Below are 15363 nucleotides of genomic sequence, written 5' to 3'. Positions count from 1 at the left end.
ATCTCTTTTGGTAGGAGCTGAAAGAACTAGACAGGATGGGGTACTCCTAATGCTTCTCGTGATATTGGTTGATGCCTCTCCCAAAAGAAGAGTATTAATTTCAAATTGGGAGTGATTGATGGATACATGGGTACAAAGAAAGATAGTATGCAGTATATACCTTAGCCCTCTCCATACTCAATTCTCAACCCAACATTCTCGTTGTGCCTGATCTTTAGGGTTATTACTTATTACCTCACTTTTATCAAGGTGCCTCCATGTTTGTTCATTATCTGGGTGTCTGCAAGATCATGCAACTTCCTGTACGCATCACCCATGCTTCATAGCGCTGCACCAATTTCATACAACAGTCAGAACTCGCCCATGAAGCTTTTCCTCAGTCCTACACCAACGAAATCCTTTCCTCAACTCTACACCCACTACCACTTCAGTGCCAGACTCACCAATGCCTCTACTGATGGTTTTCCAACTGTTTTGTAGGCAGTGTCTCTTATATGGATCCTACTTTCTTTGTTTATGCAATGTCTTCCCTTGAGGCATATATTGCTATTGCTATATTGCCTATGCTTCGAGGTGCAAAACACTTCATTGGTTATTTTGCTCAAATAAATGTAAGACTCAAGGCCTTGTATAACAGCGTAGCACTCGCGCTGCTAGTGCTATTGCAATCCAACCAAGAGACGAAGAAACTAAAAAGCATGAGGACTTGCAAATTCTATGATGGATTTCCACCTTAATCTTACGACAGAGTCCTTGAATTTGACAGTGTCAATGACCTTAGTTACATTTTGGTTAATGATATTGCACATATTTGCAATCTCACCACTCCACTAGTCAGCGCATTTGTAGCTTCAATGATCTTTTGACATAGTGTTGCAAATATCTTCTTCTTTCTCCTGATGTTTTTGATTTTTTTTTTTTTTCTAAATTGTGCTTTATTCTATTGGGTACTTGAATGCATTCTAATTCAGTACTTGGCTTGGTACTTGATAGGTTGCTTGGCAGTGGAAATTACAGTGAGTTCACTTTAATCTTTGTCAATGAAAAATTGAGATGTATGAAATGCAACACTGTCTTTCTAAAACCAACAGAAACAACATAACATGAACAAGATTTTGATGATTGTAAGTGCAGGGAAGCAAATATAAGAGACAATGAGATATACCTGTAGATTATAACCCTTGTGTTGATAATTCCAAAATGGAGAGCAATATTCACGGGCCTCTTGGAGGGAATGATCTCCTTTGATCAAGCTTCAATATAATAATATTCCTTGAAGAAAGAGCTAAAGAGAGTGAATATCAAGCTTCACAGCCAGAAACTAGAAACCTCCTAGATCAAGAAAACATACAAGGATCATGACACTAGAAACAAGAAACCTGGGGGGAAATATTTACAAGATAAAAAATGGCTATAGGTGCCAAGGATCAAGAGCACGACCTATCTTCTCCTGTCCAAAAGAAATTGATGAAGGATTTAGCGATTATTCCACCCTTCTCACAACAAAAAGAGTTAACTAACACTCCAAAGAATGCATAACCATTTTCCTAAAAGAAATCACGCAAATTTAATGAGGGGTGCCACACCCAAAAGGATCTTGCTCGCGAAACGCAAAGTCTGAAATCTGAATCACATGGAAAGTGAAAAGGATTGCAACATAGTGTTTTTCACACAACACGTTAAAAAGTGGTGCAAAACAGGGATTTCATGAAAGTGTTTTCACACCACATTAAAAGTGATCAAACACAGGAATTTCATGAGAGATGGATAGGGATAGATATGAATATGTTGGTTGTGGGTGGGACTAAAAGGTACCTTTCAACAGATCTAGACTACCACATGTCAAAAGCAATTAAAAAAACTGTTCACACCCTAGGAGATGACTGAAACTGCCACTTGTTATACAAATTTTTGTGCCTTACAGCTATAAGCATGAAATGTCCATAAACCAAGGGATACTAAGTCCCTAAAGGTGTTTTTCCAGCTCCTAAAGAAACAAGGTCAACAAATTACAGCTTCTCCCAGAAGTTCTCCACCAGAAACTGCTCAAAACTAGTCAAATCAGGATCATTTCAGATGCTCCACTAGCTAGCTGCGTTGCAAAGCACCCAAATACACTGGCTAGGTGCATTGCGATGCACTTGAATGCACTACCAGGGTGCGTTGAGTGGGAAATGACAAGTGGTAGAGTCATTCCACGAGGTGGAGAGACAATGGAAGCTTCCAGAATCTTCTCCAATGACACTTGCCTCACTGAATTCGACCAGTGATGAGTAAGAGGCTCTCAGTCTCCAAGTGGAAGCAAGAACTGACAAAGAGAGGCCACTAATCAATTCATGAGATGACTCATCCTCTTTGCATACATCTATATATGGATCCCTCACCAAGAGATCCAGAGGCTGGAATTTGTACATTGCAGAGAATTGTTGTTGGTTTTGAGATAGATATCAGAGTATTGGGTGATTTATGCTTTGTTGGAGGTGAAGAGGGGATTCTATGCTAGGAGGTTGATGCTGGATCAGGAATCATTAGTTGTAACTCCTCTTGGATCTTCTTGCTTTATCAATAAAACTATTTGAGTTTCTCCTACATGCTTGTATATCACTGATGTTTGTTATATTTGTATGTTTAGCTTAAATCTAATCCTAAGCTTTTTATGAACATAAATCCATGTCTTTGTGTAGTTTCCTTCTTCTGTGATCTTGCAGGAACTTGGTGACGCTGGGCAAGTAAGGGAGCAGGTAGCTAGAAGCTGTTAAGGAGAAGAGAGATTGGATCAAAGGACTAGCGCAAGACACAGGTTGGTTCATCCTATTCCTCTTCGTTTATAGTTCATAAAGGAGAATACAAGAGTAGTTTTCCCTGTTTGTTTCTGAGGTCTCTGTCACAACCCAGTGGGATAGGGTCGTTCTGAATAGACACTTTTCCCGATAACAAAATGGCGACTCCACTGGGGATCGTGTCTAGTTAGTTTGTTTGTGTTTCTCTGATTGTTCGTCTCATAAACTTAGAAGTAGCGAATCGAACTGCATTTGCCATTTACAAATGCAAAGTAGACATCTGCTACTTCGATCCATTCACTGGATCTGTTTATGATCTGAACAGCTAATTCACAAATGATCTGATTACCCTTTGTGATAGCTCTTAAACCTCTTTTAAATCAACCCTCTGATTGTGCATTACTGATTGCTTTTACCCGGCCAAAAACCATAGATTAAACTGCAAACCGTGACCCAGAACCCGGAGAGAAATCTCGTTTCTGTCCCAGCGCAGGCTCTGTGAAGAGATTCTGCATTTCAACGCAGTTCCCGAGAGGGCTACCTGCGTTGCAATCTAGTTTCTCTGTGTAGCAGGTGCGTTGATCAGCTTAGCCCTGTGTAGCTGAGGTTCTTTGCTCATTTTTTCCAGTTTTGCCTCTGATTTTTGCAGCCTGTGATCAGTGTGTGTGTCTGTTTAAAAGCCCCTTTTCTTTGCCTTAATTCTGCCTCAGTTGTATAAAAGAAACTGTATTTGTTTTTGTGTGTTTGTTACGTCATTTACAGTTTCCCATTGCAAAAGTAGAATAGTCATACTGTCGTCCTTGGATTTAGATCTGTCGTAACTGTCGATTTTGATCTTAGAAGAAAGTTTATTTGCTGTTGACAGTCGATTATGCTTTTACTTTTGTCTTTGGCTTGAATTTGTGAATTTCTAGTGTCGAAACAAGTGTTTATTTCAAAATCATAAAGTGTCGTAATCGTCTCTACCTTTTGATTTCGAAAAGAAGCTTGTTTGTGTTTTTCACTTGAAAGCGAATTCAAATTTGTACAAAAACTTTCTTTTTAGGCATCAATATTAAGAAAGTGAAAAACAAATACATGCACATGTGCATTTGCATATTGACACTCTGTTTGGCTTGATTTAGGAAAAGTGCATCTACAGTGTGCTCTTTGCTCTTTGAGAAAAGATTGTGTCTTTCTTTTCCCCTTGTAGCTAGGATTTTCATTGCTGAAAAGAGATAAAAGCTTGCTTATCATCTTTAGATTGCATTTTAGGAATTACATCTACATCTTGTGGTGAACCCAAAAGGCAAACTTCATAATAAAGATCAACCTAAAATAAATTCAATGAACTTAACAACGCTTTGTAACTTAATGTACAACATCTAGAGGTCTAGGCTAGAGACGTATTCCGGCATCGTAAAGCCTGGTAACTGTTGTCCTCACTAATGGTTGGGTGATTCCTCCACTTTGAGACGATAAGTGCCAGTACGGACTTGTGCTCCCACGTACCGTCGAGTATATATTGGGAGACCCCTATAGGCATAAAACCTTTATCCATAGGAAGCCGTGTCGGCCGCCCTACTGATCGCAATGCACTGAACACAGCATTCAAGAAGATTGACTGCCGTACCTTAAAAAGTATTCTGCGGTTTTGCGATTGGTTTGGTACTCCCTCTACCTAGACCTCCAGAGCAGTCCCTTCCGTTCCTTTTCAGACTCCTTAACGGAAAAGTTCCATCTGAGCACTTGTCACTTCAGGCTCATTAAAAATCGAAGGAGACTAGAGTCGTCTTTTGTTTTTTCTCGACTCTTTAAAACTGAAAAAACAAGTTGTGTCAAAAGCGTCTAAAATTCATTTAATACAGAAACATACTTTCCCTTTTATTTTTGTTGATCGAGTAATCCGCAATCGTGGAAGAAAGTCAATTGAAACCTCGTCATTCGCGGAGGCTTACGAGTCAACCATCTTTGTCTCTGGAAGCGAAACTAGTACGGATAAAGCGAACTCGTTTAATCAGATCCAAGTCTCCTATCAAAGTTAGAACAAGTGTTCCAACGACATCAGAGACTTTGGTTACTCCAAACATTTCTGGAATCCCTGCCTCAACAGAAGAAGTTCAACAGCCACAGAAGGACAGTGGTACTGATCCTAGTTTGAGAATAAACACTTGTGTAACTGAACCAGTTCCATCTATAACCGATTCAGAGAGTCTTACTCTTCAAACATCTGTCGCTGCCTCTTCGGCACCAGGAATATTTTATGGACCTGATGGTCTTCCCCTTCCACCTGGTCTGATTGCGATAGAAGAAATTGTAGAAGATCCTCAAGCAAGTACTCCAACGCATTTTGGAGTCGGGATCACTCTATTTCCTTCGACATCAGAAGTTAGTCCACCACCAACGGAAGTTCCTGTAGAATCGCTAGGTAATCTTTTGGATAGACTACAAATGTCTGAACAACCGTCAACATCTAGGACTGTGTCTTCCGACACAGCGACGGCAGAACTCCCTGCTGTCACTCCGACAATGTTCGCCGGCATACCATCTGTCCCGACTAGCTCACAACCGCTAGAAGGAGCCCACCCAGGGGCTATTTCGACAGTCTGGTCCGTTCCTGTTTGTTCATCTGGAATTATATCCGGAAACTCTTATGTTGAGTCTCGACAAATTGATCCATTTGGAGGTCAATTTGGGCAGTCCGGTCCCCAAGGGCAAACAATTCCCTTGAGTTCTGGATTACCACCGTATGGGGGGCAGTACACCCTTTCATTACCACCTCCAGGAGGATATCCATACGGGAGTTCACAACAGCATTCAGGTTATACTGGAATTACCTCAAGTGGTTGGGTACCTATACTACCTCAACAACCAAGGGTTGTATATTCGATGCAACAATGTGTACCTGTGTCGAACATACCGACTACGCCAGCAATTGTGACTGTGTCGCAAGTTCAAGCGCTGCCTGTTGTATGTCAACCTCAAGTTTCTCAGGTTGTAATGCAACAGCCCATTGACCCTGCAACTCAACCACAATCGCCAACTAGTGGGACGACACAGGCCCAGACGGGTACAATTACCCCTCACCTTGGTCAAACGGTTAGTATCGGGTAACAGCACATGGCTTCACAACCGTGGCTAGTGCAATACCAACAACCATAATTCCAACAAGTATACCAAGGTGCTGAGCAGCAGATCTTTGCAAACAGTGGACAGCCGTACATTCAAAACAGTCAAAATCAACCATTTTATAATGGTCAAGTCCACCAACCTTACCAAACATACCAGCATCAAATGCATTATGCCGGTATGCAAAGACCAATTGCTCAGGCGATTCCATCATATCCTGGGTATGCCTCACCTAACCTGAATCAACAGTTACCATTCGTGGCAACTTTAGAGTTACCTGATTTAAACCGGTTAACAAACGATCCAATTGCTTACGCCCCTTGGTGGCCAGCAATTCCGCATAAGCTTCCATCAGATATTCCTAAATTTAATGGAAATCCGGGTGAAGATCCATCGAATCACGTGATGACGTTTCATTTATGGTGTTCATCGAACACCTTAAATGATGATTCGATAAGACTTCGCCTTTTTCAGAGGACGTTAACGGGTCCAGCGGCAAAATGGTACATTGAATTGCCTAGAGCTTTGTTCGACAACTTCAGCACCTTAGCCACAACCTTTTTAACCCATTTTCAATTACCAATAAGGTATGAAACGGGAACAGAACTGCTTACCAACTTTAAACAGACAACAGCCAGTCACATATCTGATCATATACATGAGTGGCGACGTTGTCATAGGATGGTAAAAATGTACGTTCCTGATCAGCTATTAGCTAAATGGTTTATCAAGTCATTACTGCCTTCCATCACAGAAGATGTGGCAAAGGGGGGAGTCGTAACAGAAGAGCAAGTAATCGCTCGTGCACAATATCTGGATTTGATTTACACTCAGTCTAGCACGCTCTACGACAAAATACCTGACGCCCCTAGACTGGAATCCTCGATTCCTCCTCCTCCTAAATCAAACAATGACTCTCATGCCGGCGATGGCGTGATTGGCACGACAGACACGAAATCGAAAAAGGCCACATCCAAAAAGGCCCGTAAGGTTTCAGGTCAAAATGCAAAAGACGAACTTCTTGCTTCGGAAGTAAATGTCGTATCGACAGATAAAGGCAAAGAAACCAAACAACCAGGAAGCAAGAAGAAAGGAAAAGGGAAGAAGAAGAAACAGGATGAGCAATCTCCCGAAAAATCTTCTTCAAACCCTCCTGGAAATAGGAAACCCCCTTCAGGGTGCATGATATGCGATGAGGATCATTGGACGAAAGAATGTCCATACAAAGCTGAGCTTAAGAGATTCTTTAAAAGTTCGAAAACCTCAGCAGTGTTAACCGATCCGTTTCCGAATCCAGGAACAAATCTGGTTGAAAGTGGAAATGCTTCCCCGTCTCAAGTGCTAATGTTGTCGATTTCAAAACAGCAGAATGATGCTTTGATTTTGACAAGGAACAAAGATTACGGGAATCCGCAGCTGTCGAACAACAAGGATAAAGATCAGCCAAGTAGTTCGACAACAACTTCGACAGAAGTTGTACCACCCACCATCCCTGAATTGACAATAAAACCGCCGAAGGGAGTAGTACACAAGTCGACATTTAATCCTCGTGCTAGAGCGGCGTAGCATTATAACATAGTGGAAGATTTGGCCCAATCGTCGTCCGCTATGTCGACTCTTGAAGTACTACAAAACTGCCCATCCCAAAGGCAGGCTTTGTTATCGGCCATTGGTGGGATTGATCCAAACGATTCCAATCTTGTATCCTTCGACCACAAAGGGTACGATCCTCAGTTACCAGCTCAATTAGCTTTCCTTGTCCAAGTGAAAGCCCTCAACAAAACTATTCACCGAACGATTATTGATGAGGGGGCATCTACATGTATTATGTCGATGAGTTGCTGGAAAACTTTAGGATCTCCAACCTTGTCGCGATTTGCAACAACATTAAAATCATTCGACGGAAGGACATATACCCCATACGGTATCCTAAATAACTTGAAAGTTGAACTAGGAGGGAAAACAGTAGAAATAGATGTTGAAGTCATCGATGGGAATCTTGATTACAACATCCTACTGTGACGACCATGGATATATGCCATGGCAGTTGTGGTGTCGACCTATTTTAGAAAGATTTCATTTCCCTTTCAGGGAGGGATTACAATCGTCGACCAACAAAACTTCTTCCCCAATGGTTCTCAAGTTACAGGAAGCATTCCCATGATCCATGGAAGCCCCCATTCTCTTTAGAATATCGGAGTAGGCCTACTAAAAGATCCTATACTAATGGGAACTTTCTCTCTTCCACCTCCAATCAATCTGGTGGAAGTAGCATCGATAGGAACCTGCAACATGATATCTTCCACAAAGATCTCAGAAAACGATATCAACATGGATCATGTGATGGTTTTGCCCCCGAGCCCAATAGAAATATTATAGAAACCAATGTTTCTGGCATGGGAGGCAAACCCAAATCAACGCTCATCAAGCGTTTGGATGGATAGGTCTAGAGAATATGATACTCCTTCAGATCCTTGGTCGCAAGTGCATGACACCGACGAAGGAATTCTCCAAGCTATGGTAGTTGAAGGAGCACCATGGAATGATTCCCACCATCGTTCTCTTCTTCCGAATTATGAAGAAGATACTCAAAATGACCTTTACCATCCTTCAGTAGTTGATTTTCTATCAAATACTGTAAATATGGTAGATTCCGAGCGAAACTTATCCAACATAGAAGAGACTATAGCCATAAATATCTCGACCAAAACAGATGTTGTAGAGAATATTTATGTCGGCAAATGTTGTTCTCCTTCAGAACTGGAAATATATAATGCTCTCTTTCATGAATTCAGAGATGTCTTTGCTTGGTCATACAGTGAAATTCCAGGCATCGACTCGAGTATCGTTGAACATGAAATCAAGATGTATCCAGATGTTAAACCGGTACGGCAAAGGCTGAGGCAGGTGCACCCCAAGAAAGCCACTGCCATTAAGGCAGAAGTTGAAAAACTCCTCCATGCTGGTTTCATCTACTCGGTTCCGCTAACCGATTAGGTATCGAATATTGTCCCAGTTATGAAAAAACAGGGGACAATTAGAGTGTGCGTCGATTATAGGGATGTAAATCAAGCTTGTCCAAAAGACAACTACCCTACACCCTTCATTGACCAGATAATTGTTGAATGCGCCAGATGCGAAATCTTTTCATTCATGGATGGATTCTCCGGGTATAATCAAATAAATATTCGCCCATAGGACCAGTCAAAGACTGCATGCATTTGTCTGTGGGGCACATTCGCATATCGAAAATTACCCGTTGGTTTAAACAACGCAGGGGCGAAGTTTCAGAGGGCAATGAATTATGCCTTCCATGACATCAAAAACATCGTTCAACCTTATCTTGATGACCTTTCGGCTCATTCGTGAAAGCGGACTGATCATCTGCGGCATTTAAGAGTGATATTTCTACGTTGCCGACACTACAAGATACGACTCAATCTGCACAAATGTGTATTTTGCGTCAGTTCTGGTCGTTTACTTGGCTTTGTAGTCTCCAAGGATGGGATTCGTCTCGACCCGTGTAAGGTCCAGGCAATCATAAATTTGCCTCCACCTTCGAATTTGCTTCAGATTCAGAAACTCCAAGGGAAAGCAAACTTTCTGAGGAGGTTCATTCCAAATTACGCTGAACTTGCTAAAGGTTATACTCGTCTCTTGAAAAAGGAGGTACCCTTTGTCTGGGATCAGGTCGTGCAAGCTTCCTTTGATGCTTTAAAATATTCCCTAATGAAAGCATCATTAATGTACGCCCCTAATTAACAAAGAGACTTTAACCTGTATCTGGCTGCAGCAGATACGACCATCGCAATGGTTTTAGTGCAAGAAGTAGATGGAATTGAACATCCTATTTATTATTTAAGTAAAAACTTAAATGATACAGAAAGCAAATATTCTTATGTTGAAAAACTAGCACTTGCAGCGGTTCAAGCAATACAAAGATTTCGAAACTATGTCCTCTTTCGGAAAACTACCATTCTGTCAGATTGCAACCCCATGACTTATATATTGTCGCGACAGTTGCTAGGGGGCAAATATTCAAAATGGATAGCAATCCTTCAAGAGTTTGATCTGGAATTTGTGAAATCCAAGTTAAAGAAAGCTCTAGTTTTCGCAGAATTATTATGCGATCTCCCATTGTCGTCCAACGATGAAACATCCGAAGAATCAATCGTGGATGAAAGTTTGTTTCTGATATCTACAAGCAATGAGTGGTATGGGGATATAATCATTTATCTCCAAACCCAAAAATTCAGGCCAAATACCTCTCACTCTGAACAAAAACGTATTCGATACCAAGCAAATGACTACATGATCGTCGGTGATACACTTTACCGTCGTGGTATTGATACAGTTCTGAGGAGGTGCCTCACCCATGAGGAAGTCGAAAAAGCCCTGAATGAGTGTCATTCAGGCGCGTGTGGGGGGCATCAATCCGGATATGCTACAACACAAAAAATCTTACGAGCAGGATACTTCTGGCCAACAATGTTCAAAGATTGCATAACCGCAGTCAGAAGTTGCCATGCTTGTCAAATTTTTGATAGCAAAACCAGAAGACCACCCGCACCTTTACAGCCAATAGTTGCTGTTGGGCCATTCCCCAAATGGGGCATCGATTTCATGACATGTAACCCCACCTCGACCGGGGGGCATGGGTATATTATAGTCACAGTTGACTATTTTACCAAATGGGCCGAGGCGATGTCTACATTAGATAATACTGGTGAAACAACTGCCCTTTTCTTTTTCAATCATGTAGTCGCCAGATTCGACGTACCACAGGCTATAGTCACAGATCATGGATCGCATTTTCGCAATCACATGATGGTTGAATTAGCTACCAAACTAGGGCTGTCTCACGACAGCTCTACTCCATATTATCCGCAGGCCAATGGACAAGTTGAAGCGATCAACAAGGTCCTGAAGCGCATGCTGCAAAGGATGATCGGAGTTCACAAAAGAAGATGGCACCTAATCCTGTACTCAACTTTGTGGGCTTACCGAACATCGGTAAGGAATGCAACTGGGTTCACACTCTTCCAACTAGTATATGGCCTGGAAGCAGTCTTACCAGTCCAGTGTGAAATCTCGTCTCTCAAACTCGCAATTGATCTCCTCCCTGGAACTTCAGAAGAAGAAGCTCGTTTCTTGGAATTAATCCAATTGGATGAAACCTGTCGTGACGCCGCATTGGCTAATGAAGCCCATAAGAAACGAGTCAAGGTGCAGTTCGACAAAAATGTCAAACCCCGTGTCTTCTCGGAAGGTGACTTGGTCCTGCTTTACGACCAAGAATCCGATAAATTAGGAGTAGGTAAATTTAACTCTTTATGGATGGGCCCCTATATTGTTAAATGAGTGTTGGTGAAAGGAGCCTACGAGTTGATGGATTACGACGGGATTCCACTGGCGCAACCTCGTAATGGGTTGTACCTCAAGTGTTACTATGCCTAGTAGTAACCAATATGCTTTTGTTATATTTTTGTTTTCGCTAAGAGTGTTTGTTTTGGTCGAGTAATCCACCCTTTTTACATTTATTGCAGATGTCAAACCCATTGGAACCATGTGTTGGATATGTCGACGGAGCAAGTCGTAGTTCGCGGAACCTGTCATCCGCAGCCTGGGCCATTTTTGATCCAAGCGGCGAGTTAGTAAGTTTCAGAGGTGTATGTATTGGTCGATCAACGAACAATATCGCTGAATATAGCGCGTTGATAGAACTTCTCTCTGATGCCATCACTCATGGTATACGCCGACTAATCGTCAGGCTAGACTCACAACTCGTGATACTACAACTCAATGGTATATATTCTGTCCGAAACCCAACTATTTATTGCATGTTCCTAAGGGTTAAGATTTTGGAAAGACAATTTGATCTTATTCAATACCAACATATTTCCAGAAACTTAAACACATTAACCGACTCATTAGCAAACTATGTGTCAGATAGACATTTTCAACATTTATAAAAAGAAACACATCATCAATGTTTTACATGTGGATCACGTAACTCAACCAGAATAAAACTCCGAAAATCAAAAATACATATATCACTGTTTATGGTTTACACATAATGTTCTGTAACCAAGACAAAATCGGTCACACGACCCAAAAACTCAAAATGCTAGGGGCACCCTAGTCTAATGATGCTCGTGATAGCAAGTCACAGCCTGTGCGATCATGCGTAAGAGACGAGTCCATCGTCTGGGCACACCAGTAGTATGTCGCTGTAACTGCAAAGGTAGCTCGTCGATCCTCATATCTGGAATACCAAGAGTAAGGCTCTCAACCTGCTCCGGCACAGCTGTAAGAGTCTTGGCCACATCGAGGTCGTGAAGAATAACCCTTCCGGCAGCCTCTCTTGCTGGGGCAACAACTGGTACTCTCAGGCGAACTACTGGACGAACAGGACCAACATCTGCATGTACACATGAGTTTGATTAGAGTCTTGATAGAACAAAGCACAAGGACATTATAAAAAAAAACAGTAAACAGCAATATGGTCAGAGATTTTACCAATAGCACCCCACTGCTCGCCATCCAGCAGTACCAAATCTGGATCACCCCGGAAGTCCATGCCAACATATGGATACTCGGAATAAACCATCTCCTAACAATCAAACCACCTGAAGAAGGTATCAGAAAATGAAATCTGAGATTGACCAGCATGCCTAGACATATGGTCAACCCATCTCTGCATGCGTGGTTCAGTAGGAGAAGGTAAATCGAGTGCAATGTACTGCGGCTGCATCAGTGGTATCTTCTCCAAGGCAAAGGCGGTCAAAATAGAACCGAACCCAAAGTTCTTCAACTTCCCGTTCTTTATCTTGGTCAACTGTTCTTTCATTACAAGAAGTACTGCGTCGCACTAGTTGAACACCTTCGGTTGGAGGCATTCCAAGGCATGCTGCATATAGGATCTGTTGGCTACATGAAGAGACGCGCTACCGGCCATCCTACCAAAAGTAAATAGGATAGTCCTAAGGGACCTATCAGTGACATCACGGATGATGATCTTGCCATCTTTACTCGGCTGAGATCGTTCCCTGCAATACTGATGGACATAATCTCTCACAGAATCGCCTCCTCGGGCCGAACCTGACAAAGAGATGGGGGCACCCCACCTCGACAAGCTAGTCAAGAAATAGATGTCTACTGCAATCAAGGGGATAGATTTTCCCCTAATCTGGAAAATCTGGTTGATAGGATCCCAAGAATCAAGCAAATACTTCAGTAAGTTAATCTTCTGTCTCATGCTAGAGATGCAGAAGAACTTCAGCAAGCCACAGTTCCACAGCGCGTTCACTGTAACAGGATCATGTAGGGCAATCATGTCCTCTTCTTCATGTTCTCGTTCTCACCATGTAAGGGTCATTTTGCTCCAAGATCTCTGCAAAGACAAACAAGTGAGGAGATTAGATCCTGACTTTGATGAGAAACAGGCAAAAATTCCACTAAAAACTGTGCAACAAATCCTCTTTCTGCACCCAACGCACCTGCAGTAGTGTTACAGGTGCGTTGAATGTCAAATTGCCTTCATACAGGCCAACATTCAACACAGGTTTCGATGTGCTCTGGGTGCGTTGATGGTAGAACGAACCCATCAAACCCCAGGGGCTCAGAAAAGCAGGGAATAAAGCACAAAATGAAAAAAGGAAACCATGAAATGAAAGAGCTCAGGTTTAGCTCCTACTTGGTCCAGACGGCGCCAAGAATCGTCCACAGAATCTCCCAAAATCAGCTGGTGAAAATCGAGGGGGAAAAGCACCTCCAAAGCTCCAACAAACCAAGTTCAAATGAAATGGTAAAATGAGAGGTAAAAAACACTTTTAATTACTTTTACGTAGTTCGAAGTAAAGTATTAGCGTTTTAATCTCGTTTTCAAAGAAAATATTGTTCATTCCTAACTAGTTTGATGAAGCAGTTGAAAAAACACAGTACTATCTTTGGAAGGACAAAGCTATCTATGGTAAAAATCAAAACAAGACCACTTAATCGAGCAGTTTTAGCACATAGTTCAAGCTCGTTAAAAAATAAACATAAGACTAAGCAAATGTTTCCACCCACGTTTAAGCTCGTTAAAAAATGAACTATTCCCCGGTAAATAACCACCGTGAATAAAGCATCTTCAGCCATTAAAGCCTTGGTCGTGTTTGCACCGTCACCTCCACTTTTCCATTGGCCGATCATTCACCTCCATTTGATTGTTTACCCATTTTGAGGAACAGTTGCGAAGAGTGATTTCACTAGCCATCCTTGTGACACTGTCGTGATTGGAAAATTCCAAACCTTACCTGGAATCAGCTGCTACCCATTTTATCACTCGTTCCTCAAAAGACGAGTCTTCTTTAAGCTCTTTTCATCTGACTCATCAAAAATGAAAAGATTGCCGAGTTTTGGCCTTCCAGCTCGTTAAAGCGACAGGAAGTGCTATCCCTCCTCTAGATTTTAATCTTTTTGGACCTGAGGGATTATTGCACAAAAAGATCGAGCGCTTGTTTTGTTCGGCTCGTTAAAACTATCGAAAACTCATCCCTTCTGTATTGTTTTACACATTTTCGGACTTAAGGGATTAGATGATGAAAAAGGAATTCCAGAGTTACCTTTACGTACCTTTTGAGACTCTCTAAAAATGAAAAGGACCGAGTTATCTTTGTCGTTAGACTCGTTAAAAAGATTAATAGCGACAAACTTGTCTTTAGGCGAGAACGAGTTTCACTATCGCTAGGCTCGTTAAAACATAGCGATGGGTTTGCTCGAAGGGAAAATTATAGAACAAGCATATGTTATCCTCCTCAAGCTTGACAAAAATAAAGAGGTACTGGTCAGCAATGATTGGGGAAAAATTGGGAAGAAAACTCAAAGAAACTTTGTTGGTAGCAAGTCGCTCTTGAACATGACACTTCCACTCCGTGCCAGAGTCGGGTTGGGTTGTTTCATTCACCAGTCACGTCACCATGGTCACGCCATACCATCCACATTTGGGGTAAATGCTACCGATCCATCACATAAGTGTCACTGACATGTTCAAGAGAAGTCATCCAGAGAAGTCACCCGTGTCCCATCCACTACCATACATTATACTTCATTCTTTCATGACCGCCACCCTGAACCATATATCATCAGATTGTTTTCACCTCCATCAAAATCATTTGCTCTGTTCTGTGTCATTGATGTGGGATTTATTAAGGCCCTCCTTTGACGGATCGCTTCTTGTCGACATCAGCTCATTATCCAAGAAGTTGATCTAGGAACACCCCATTCAGTACTTTGAAGCTTGCATGCCTCAATGGCAAGTTTCTCACTTCCGGCGACAGGTATACATCAATGACCTTCGATCGAAAGATTTTGCGTGGTGTTCAACGCCAAGTCCTTTATTCACACCACGTGAATTGTACTGTAGTATCTTGAGGGTCATTATCATTATCGGTGATTCCTCTCGCGCTTGCTAACAGTTTACATCATTGACTGG

This window comes from Pinus tabuliformis, chromosome 1_1 (assembly GCF_031772625.1).
Source record: "Pinus tabuliformis cultivar Carrire ecotype Pingquan chromosome 1_1, CPIR1, whole genome shotgun sequence".
Lineage (NCBI taxonomy): Eukaryota > Viridiplantae > Streptophyta > Pinopsida > Pinales > Pinaceae > Pinus > Pinus tabuliformis.
This window is presented reverse-complemented; position numbering follows the sequence as displayed.